Raw genomic sequence first — 9,994 nt, 5'->3', positions numbered from 1 at the left:
AAATATCATCCACATAACGCCTCACGAAACACATGTCCTCTCCAAAACCTTGAATTCGATCAAACACAACAGAGTCCAACGAGTTCAGATACACCTCCGATAAAGCCGGTGCAACCGAGGACCCAATGCACACGCCTTCCTTCTGCACAAACTTTTTTCCTTCATACTCCACAACCGTAGACTGAACATAATGATCAAGAATGACAAGAAAACTGTCTAGCGAAATACCTGTTTGGGATTGAAACTGAACCAGACTCGATTCTAGCGCATCCTTCACCCTTGTCAAGCTTCCACCGTGCTCTTTACAAACACCTTCAAACTTATTGTTCACAAGGTAATGACGTCACGAGGGGTAACCATAGGAGGCCGCCACCAAAACGTTTTGCCACCAATAGTGGCGAGCACCCATTTCAAATTCCCTTCCAAAAAACACGACCTACTGAAGCTTTACTGAGATTGGAACGCGCTTCCTAAAATGGCGACAAAAGCGGACCTGACGCTTCACGCTCAAATACCAAGCGGGTCGCGCATGCGCGAATGTGCTTTCCATAGAGCGAAGCGAAAAAGGAAAGACGGTCTACTAAAACTACTGCAAGCGAGCGAGTCGGTTTTCGTTATCAAATACGCGGGAAAAGTCGCGTTAAAGTCCTTTGTGCCCATAATATAGTTCCGTGTCTGTCTCGTCTCATGATCGTGCTAGGCGATCTTCATCGGCGAGACCGAAAGAGACAGGTAATTCGATTCAGAGTTTGACAATGACCTACCTCGCAAAATCTCCCTCGGAGGCACTCGAAACGTTTCCGACCGATCCGGTGGAGCCATTGTCTTCGCCGTTGAAGATTTTCCTTTCCCGTCGGGACCGCAAAAAAGCTTCTTTCATTTCGAAATGTTGTTTGTGCAATCTACAGCGCAGCATGATGGCATCGCGTTGCCGCCGAGGTTCTGGTAAAATATAAAAAAAAAAACTACGGCCGGGCCGCGAACAACGGAGCCACCGCTACGCTTCGCCCAGTGATGGCGTGAGCAGACGACCGAATCGCGCGGGATCATGGCAAGACAACGGTCACGCGTCGCGCCAGATCCAATTGAAGCGAGGGGAAAGAGAACTTTTGTGAAGGAAAGGGCTTTGGGAAGGAGAAATTTCTCTTCCCCATTTCAGACAATGGCTTGTGCTACCTTTCAGTATACACCAACTCATGTTTACAAACAAACCGGAGTGCCCGGAGCGCCCCTAGCGGACGCCACCGGCGCCGCGCATGCGCGATGGGGGTGTGGGCAAGAAGCTCGCCGTCGCCCATAAACAAACCATTGAAATGCAATGTTTTCGGCCTCGGTCTGAGTCCCCGCGCTCTCCTTCCCGTTGGAATTGTTGATTCTACGTCCTCCTAACGATATCTGACTACTTGAGCGGCGCCAGCGAATTTAACGAGGCTCGTTACACCCCAAACTTCGCGTGAATGATCTGACATGTGGCGATTCATTCCGCGTGGACGCCGCAGAATGTACGCTAAAGCCTGATTCACATGATGAGATTCCGCTCGCAATTTTCAGTAGAGACGTCGCTCGGACTGCAAAAGCGTGAACCGTAGCTGAGATGGTCGACGTCGATACTAAAAATTGCAAGCAGAATCTAACGAAGTGAATCAGGCATAACAAGTCGGTGATGGCCACTGGTAACAATGATCAACATCTCCTTGTGTCTACTGTTTACGTCGAGCCTGTTTACCAACCTTCAAACTCAAGTCTTTTCAGGCCTGCACTCACTTCTTATCGCAAGTACCGGGCCCACGTATGGTCTGGGGGCCGGTGTCCTCCAAAAGAGCAGACGACAAGCAGAAAGAAACGTTTGAAAGAGCAGACGACAGTTCGAACGATCAGGCAACCATTTGAACTTGAAGACGCACTGAACGTAGTCCGCAGGTGGTCCGTACAACTTGACGGTTTTCCGGCGTTCATTTTGGAACAAAACAAATAAATGTGATGGCCAGAAGTATCCGTGAATTCAACCCAAAATGCTTCCCGCTCAAGCTATCGTGGTCCCACGGCGTCTGGTTTTCCCTTTTCACGGCACCTATCCACGTTCTCGGACAAACCGAGAGCATGAAAACTGACCTTCAAACCTTTCTTGACCCTTTTTATACAGCCCCCGTCGCAGCATTTTGACAAGAAGGCAGGTTTTCGTCTGGTTCCTTTCAAAACAACGCAGGAATACACGTCTCAGATGGGCACTTCCGCCCACAGCCCCGGACCGGAAGTGCGTCCGAAGCGCCACCACCGCGCCGTGACGTAAGAGAGATGAGTTTGTGTATACCGGTCCTTAGTTCCCCATAAAGCCCCTCTATCTTGGGAAAAGTGACGCCTTTCATTGTTGTGAAAATGCTCGAGACACGTGCCGCGCGCCACTTCTGGGAAGAACATGGCGTCTGAAATCTAGCTCAGTGCTGCGCTGTGCCACCATGATCTTCCCAATAGCAGCACGTTGCACGTGCCTCGTGCATCGACGCACCTTGCGCTACTTCTGAAACATGAAGGGGCTTTAGTTTCCCATAGAGTTCCTGTATAGAACAACACGCGGACCTGACGTCACGCAGCTGCGGTGGCGCTGTCGACGGCACTGCGCATGCGCAGACGCTTCATTTCACGCGAATTCGGTTTCTGCGTGCGCGCAGTGCCCACGCCTGGTGTTGGCAAACGCCGGCTTGTTTGTAAACAGCGTGTTGGTCTATAGGCTTCCTGTGAGAGTCAGAGAGTTGCCCGTTCATACCCCTAGCGCCGGATTTCCTGCATGGCATTAGGAGACTGCTCCTCACGTTACTGAATTCGACTAATAGCGGCGCCGCGCGTTCGAGGCGCGCGCCGCGCTCTAAAGCGAAGGAACATACGCCGGGCAGCTTGCAGCGTCTACTTTCCTGCACGGCATATGAGTCTGCTCCTCACGTGATCGGATCTCAGCGAATAGCGGCGCGGCGGTACGTGGCAAACAGACGCGCTACTCTGGCTCCCGTAGGAAACCCGCTGTTCACCAGCGCGCTTGTCTCGACGACAACAACGCGGACAGTCCGCTGACTCTTTCGTGTGTGCGTGTGTGTTCGGGACCCTCAAACTCTGTTGACGTGTGCTTCTATGAAGTTCTTTGCACCCAAACACGCCCAAAATGGGTCACAAGTGCTTTTGAGCCAAACTGCAACAGCGGACACCGTTTATGCACGGAGAAGGTAAACGCGTTTCGGGCGCCTTCCGATCCGGAACAGAAGTGACCGGCAGCTCATACCAAAAGACTACCTGCGTGAAAAACACTTCGCCGACGGTGTGATAGAAGCTGGGAGGTACTACGCAGAGCTAGGTGGTGAAGTGCTCCTTGACCAGCCAAAGAGGCCTGTTCTAGCGCCGGACGCCGCGCCGTCTATTTTCCCGGAATGTCCGCCTTACCTATCGTCGACAGCGAAAAAACGAAAATTGCCACAAAAATAGACAGCGTGTTCCCGCAAGTGATGTGAAGCGAAGGAAGACGGAGCTGCAGGATGCACGAAATGAATGCACCCTATTTAATGGAACGACGCCAAACGTGGTGACCGAAGACCCGTCAGCTGATCGCGGGGAGCCCAGGATCGCCGCGTGCACCGCTGGAGACGCCAAAGCAGATACAGTCGGGGACCCCTCGACGCACATAATACGGGAGAAAGACTCAACGAATGACATCCCAGCATGGGTTCCAGCAAAGCCAAGTGAGGACAGTGTGTCCTTCCGCAGCGTGCTGCCCAAGAAGAGCGCAAGTGCAATGTCAAGGAAGTCATGGGCGTGTCACGAGCTTGACGTGGAAGGCCTCCAGAATCTCTGTTGCGTTGAGATGAACAGCACGTCAACAATTGAACCGCCATTTACCAGCTAGAACCTCACTCTGGAGTAGTGCTAAAAATCTTTAAAGGTTCGCCAGCACGTCTTGGTTCGCGAAGTGAACTCTGTGCTCCTTCAGGCAGAGTGCCCATCGCGAACTGCGCATGACATCAACGAAATGGTACATGCGTTCGACCAAAAGCCCGTTTGCGCGGGGGATCCAGCGTACGAGATGTTTCCTGGTATACGTCCGGAGTGTGCATCCACTGACAAAACGGGGATGCGGAGAAACAACCGATGTCCTTTACTTCTGAATGAAACAAAGCTGCGGAGCACTTTTTGAGCAAGCCTCAGTAACACCCCTCCGTATTCACAAGGCGCGCTTGGACAAAAGAGGGACAGAACAAAGGATGAGGATGCCCCTGTCTCTTTCCAAAAAGAAGGAGATTGATATATTGAGAAGGCAACGTATTGGATGCTCCAGGTCTAAAGTCAGGTTGCTAAAAAGGAAGAGGAAGCTTGAAGCTGAAATATCTATGAGCAAAAAAGATTGGGAACACCTGAGCTGCGAGAAGTTAAATAATGTTTTGAAAAAGTGGGCACTGCCTGAAGCTCAACAAATGCTGCTGCGCGAGTGCATATCAGCGACTAAGTGCACTTCAAGTAAAAGAAGGCGCTACACAGACGATTGACTACTTTCCTGACTACTTTCGCACATTCGCAGCCCGGCCGGAAGCAGACTGCTCAGGGAGAATGATGTGCTGCCCTTGCCGTGTGTGAAAATCATCCGCCGCTACTTTGCCATTGTTGGAATCAAGTGCGGATTTGATGTAAACTTCTTTGCAGTACTCAAATGGAAGCTTCAAGGTAAATCCGAATTCCAAAGACATGGCATGCTGCCGCTTGATGAAATCCATGTCAGGGAAAGAAAAGCTCAACTCGAAGACATTGAGTTACACCGGACTTGTCGATCACGGAGACACCAACCAGAAAAGCTCGGAGCTAGCCAATCACGGCCTAGTCTTTATGTTTTGACCCTTCGGTAAGAGCTATGCGCAACTTGTTGCTGTGTTTGTTTCAAGATCTGCAGCCAAAGGAACGGTACTGCGTCAACTACTGCTTCAGGCAATGGCCATGTTGGAAGGTACAGGTGCTCTTATTGGCGGCATAGTTTGTGATGTAGCGAGCCATAACCGGACGATTTGGACACAGCTGGGTGTCAGTGGGAAGATAAACAAGCCCAACATATTTCTGCGCGTTCAATTGACGAGAATAGGAAAGTGTACATATATTCAGACGTCACACACCTTTTAAAATGTGTAAGGAATCGGCTCCTCAGAAACCGACCTCGTCAAAGTAAACGGTCAGTGGGTCAACTGGTCGGACTATGCGGTAGTACACAAAGAAGACTACATAAATGCTGGTGAGCTGAAAGTGTGCCCCAAAATAACACACCATCACATTGACCCCTGGAACATGGACCTTATGAGGGTAAACCTTGCTACCAAAGTCTTCAGCAGGGCAATGAAGTCGGGAATGAAGTACTACAGTGACCGAAAAGTCCCAAGTTTGTACAACTGCACTGGTACAATGGCGTGTACACTTCGGTGTAATGATCTGTTCGATGCTGTGAACAGGCAACACCCAGGTGTTGACATTCGGAAGGGAGGCAAGGACCTGATTGTCATCAAGGAAGCCATGGAATGATTTGATGAATGAGAGCGTGAGGTACAGTCTGGGAAGATCTCTATGGACATGTTTCTGACGAAAACGACGACTGGATGCCTCAGAGTAACAGTGAGGTAAACAATTGATCTAACGAAACAACTTCTAAACAACTGTTGCTACGATTACGTTCTTACCGCAAAATTCAATCAAGATTCCTTGGAGAGGTTTTTCAGATAACTGCGGCAAGCGGCGTGCTAAAACGATCATCTTGGCATGCCTACCTTGTTTCAATTATATTGAATCGTGTACAGCCTCCTTAAGCCTCTTGAGTTTGGGAAGTGTCAAGCACTGACTGGAGAGGCACCACAGCTGGACCTCTCTTTTTCTAAAAATACATTCAAGAACCAAGACGGAGAGGATCGTGTGTCGAGCCTGGAAGAGCTAAAGAAAAAAGTCGACGGTCGGATTACAACCGAAGCGTGGGAGTGTGATGAGGTTGTGGCCAGTGGTGAGAGTCAACTTGATGTGATTGATTGCATTGTGTACTGTGTAACTGGTTTCCTGTGCAGAAAACTAGGCAAAATGTTTTCGTGTGAAATTTGCAAGGAGCCATTGTCTGTGTCTTCGGCAACACAGAGGAAAGTATCCCTCACCACTGGCAAGACACGTGGAGGGCTCATCTACCCGAATGTGCACCTCTACGGACTTCTTCATGGTGCAGAGAAGTACTTTTAGGAGCACATGAACGACCCAAATGTGTTTCGGGACACCGTCGATTATGTTCTTTAATCTTGTGACCTAACTTTTTCTTGCAGCCAGCACAAAAATGAGGCAGTGTCAAACGTGCTGCACGTTTACGTTAGTATGCGCATGAGAGAGCACTATAAGCAGACTCTAGGAACGCAGACAAAAAGGCCAAAGAAAAAACAAAAAAAAAAAAGCAGACCAGGCTTTGCAACGTCCGATCTGTGAAGTCTTTATTTCACCTTACGAATTGCAAAGCCTTTGATAAAGTGTCTGAAGTGAGAAGCCTTTGACAGTCATGTGGAATGGAAAGAAACTGTGTTGAAGGTTACTTAACCAATCTTATGATTTATCATTCAAGGGAAGGTAAGGAGGCTTTTGCGAAAAACGAGCTATAGGTGCATCCTAGAATTTGTTTTTCCAGGTGAGAAAGGCATTGGAAGCGGAACTAGCACGACTAGAAGACCTCAACATCATGGAACGGGTGAAGGGACCAACACCGTGGGTCTCGCCGATCGTCATCGTCCCAAAACGCCATGACAAACAAGCGGTGCGAATGTGTGTCGACATGAGAAAAGTAAACAAGACCATTGCCCGAGAGCGGCACATTATGCCTACTGTGGAGGACATCATCAGCATCCTAAAGCGTGCAGCTTAATTCTCAATGCTGGACTTGAACGAGGGGTATCACCAGCTTGAGTTGGATGAGACCTCACGAGTGATCACGACTTTCTCCATCCACTGTGACCTGAGAAGGTACAAGAGGCTCCTTTTGGGGGTCAATGCTGCAGCCGAAATCTTCCAGGACGCAATACGACAAGTGCTTCCCGACGAGGACGGTATCGTCAACGTCAGCGACGACATCCTGGTACCAGGACGGACGCTTGAAGAAAACGATCGTCGTCTGCGCCTTGTTCTGAAACACCTGGAAGATGCTGGGCACACCTTGAACGCCAAGAAGTGCGTATTAGGAACCAAGAGCCTGAAGTTCTTCGGTCACTTGTTTTCTGGAAGTGGAGTCAGCGTGGACCCCAAAAAGGTAGAAGCAGTGGCGAAGATGTCACCCCCCAGAAATGCAAAAGAAGTCAGAAGCCTTCTCGGAATGGCAAACTACAGCAGCAGGTTCATTCCCCGCCTCGCCCAGATGGTTGAACCATTGAGGAACCTGACACATGCTGACACAAAGTTTTGCTGGACAAAACAACACGAAGAGACCCTAAAGCGCATGAGATAGGAGCTGTCAAGTGCACCCACTCTGGGCTACTTCGATGAAAGAAAGGAGACCTACGTCATCACTGATGCAGGACCTGACGAAATTGTTGGCATGCTTATTCAAGAAGAGCCAGAAGGAAGAAAGCCCAGCATCCTGGCCTACTACAGCAGAGCTCTGACACCTACAAAAAGAAGGTACCCACACATCGATAAAGAAATGCTGGCGATCGTGTCCACCATAGAACACTTCCGCCTGTACCTGGCTGGAGGCAAGTTCACAGTAAAAAACGGACCACCTACCACTAGTGTCCCTAATCAAAAACCCGAGCGCGAAACTTTCAGCTAGACTGGAACGCCTCAGCCTCCGACTGCAGCACTATCTCTTCGACGTCCAACACATATCGGGGAAGGACAACCCCGCTGACAACCTGTCAAGGCACCCACCCGCAGTAAAGAGTGACCACCCCACTAGAGAAATGGTTGCAACGGAGAAATACATTTCTTTCATTCTGGAGTCCTCTGCACCTAGAGCGTTGACCATTCAAGCCATTGGAAAAGCCTAGAAGGAAGACACTCAAATTGAGATGCTAGTCCTTGCTTTCCGGGCAAATGACCACAAGACGTCTGAACGTCTATGGAAAAGCGATATACTGATGCCTTTCGCCCAGATTCGAGATGAACTGACGGTCGCCGAGAATAACGTCGTGCTGAGAGGGGCCAGACTTGTGATCTCGGACAAGGCACAGGCACAGTTTATACGACTGGCTCACCGGGACACCAAGGCACGGTGAAGACCGAACAGCTCCTCATGGAGAAATTCTGTTTCCCAGGAATCGGCGCAATGGTGGAAGCTACAGTAAAGAACTGCGAAGCACGCCAGAGCACAGTCGTGGAGAAGAAATGCTCGCCACTGAGGATGATGCCACTGCCCGATGAACCCTGGCAGTCGCTTGCACCAGATTTTGCCGGACCCCTGCCAGGCAACCAGCACCTACTGGTGGTGGTCGATGAGTACTCGATGTTTCCCCTCGTAGCAACCCTTTCTTCGTTAAACGCGAAAGCTGTGACACCCAAGCTGAGCGACATGTTTACTGTCCATGGAATCCCCTATGATCTGAAGACTGACAATGGTCCTCCGTTCTATGGAAATGAGTTTGCAGCATTCCTGCAGCGCAACGGCATTCGCCATCATCGGACAACGCCTCTGTGGCCACAAGCAATTGGCGAAGTCGACAGCTTTATGAAAAATGTCAATAAGACGGTGAAGACTGCTGGTGTAGAGGGAAGCAACTGGAAAGAGGCACTAAACGAGTACCTTCTGAACTCTCCAGCAATTCCACACTCGATGACAGGTCACCAGCGGAACTTCTCTTCGGAAGGAAAATTCGCACGAAACTTCTCCAGACTCCGCAGAAGTACCACCATGAAAAGCTCGAAACGACTGACCAACGGAAGAAACCACAAATGAAGACCTATGCTGATGAAAAACGTCATGCAGTGCCGCATGGACTTCAACCAGGAGACATCGTACTACTGAAGCGAGCAGTGCCACTGTCTCACGAGTCCGCCTAAGAACCCCGGAGTGGTTAAGGGTGACGAGAGTACAAGGGACAGCGATCACCGCCGAACGGGGAAAAAAAGGATCATCAGGAACGCTTTTTTTTTTTTTAAGCGAATTCCACGGCGGAATTACCAGACCCAAGGCGTGGAAGACTGGGATGGCTCCAACACCTTGACGGAGCTGCCCTAGAACTGTGTCGAAGACCCTTCTGGGATCGACCCTCCAGAAGTCAGACCAAATGGGGACACCACAAATGACGACACCCAGGCGACGCCACAAGCAGAAAGCAGGCGTTATCCAGAGCGTCACTCTCGTGGGAATCGTCCCGAAAGGCTGGCAGACTATGTGCTCTACTGAAGTGACTTTCGCTTTTAAAAGTCCAGGGGCAAATGTAGTGGCGTCGGACTATATGACGGCGCACAGCTAGCGCCACCTAGCCTCAAGAAAATAGGAGCTCTAAGGCCAGGCCTAGGACGGGGTCAGAAAACGACGATGAAGCCAGGGCACGAAGACGGTGATGAGCTCGCTGATTAAAAAAATGACCACATCTCTATGCCGGTGAATGATGTTGATTGGGGCGAAGTTCTGGTGCTGCTTGTCTGCGTAGACGCTGAGCCGCAGCATACCGAGCATTTCGTTCGTTTCATCCATATCAGAAAGAGAATGTGCGGTATGGAACGTGATTATCAACGTTACTAAACACTCAGTTGGGAAACTCCCATAGAGACAGTCCTAAAAATATGGCCCCAATCTGTCTCCGAGCATCGAGCTAATGACGAACACAACGCTACCATTTCTCCCGCAGCGGCCACTCGAGGAACAGCACGTGATTTCTATTTTGGGTGAACCCCCGTCTCCCCAGCGGACGCACCGCGTCGAACTTCCGAAGTTAAAATGCACCTAGGTCGGGACGCGCTACCTGAAAGGCCCGCTGAGACATGGTTTTATAAAAACAATATTAAATGTTCCGCAAAA

At 50.1% G+C, this 9,994-nt stretch overlaps 1 pseudogene; it reads left to right on the top strand.

The window, feature by feature from the left end:
* The first annotated feature begins 4,962 nt into the window (after positions 1-4,962).
* Positions 4,963-9,030, top strand: LOC121837834 (annotated as a pseudogene).
* The last annotated feature ends 964 nt before the right edge of the window (positions 9,031-9,994 follow it).

Source organism: Ixodes scapularis, unplaced genomic scaffold (genome assembly GCF_016920785.2).
Source record: "Ixodes scapularis isolate PalLabHiFi unplaced genomic scaffold, ASM1692078v2 PGA_scaffold4__175_contigs__length_147842914, whole genome shotgun sequence".
NCBI classification, from domain to species: Eukaryota; Metazoa; Arthropoda; class Arachnida; order Ixodida; family Ixodidae; genus Ixodes; species Ixodes scapularis.
Note: the sequence above shows the minus strand (reverse complement) of the source record. Positions and strands in the feature narration are given on the sequence as shown.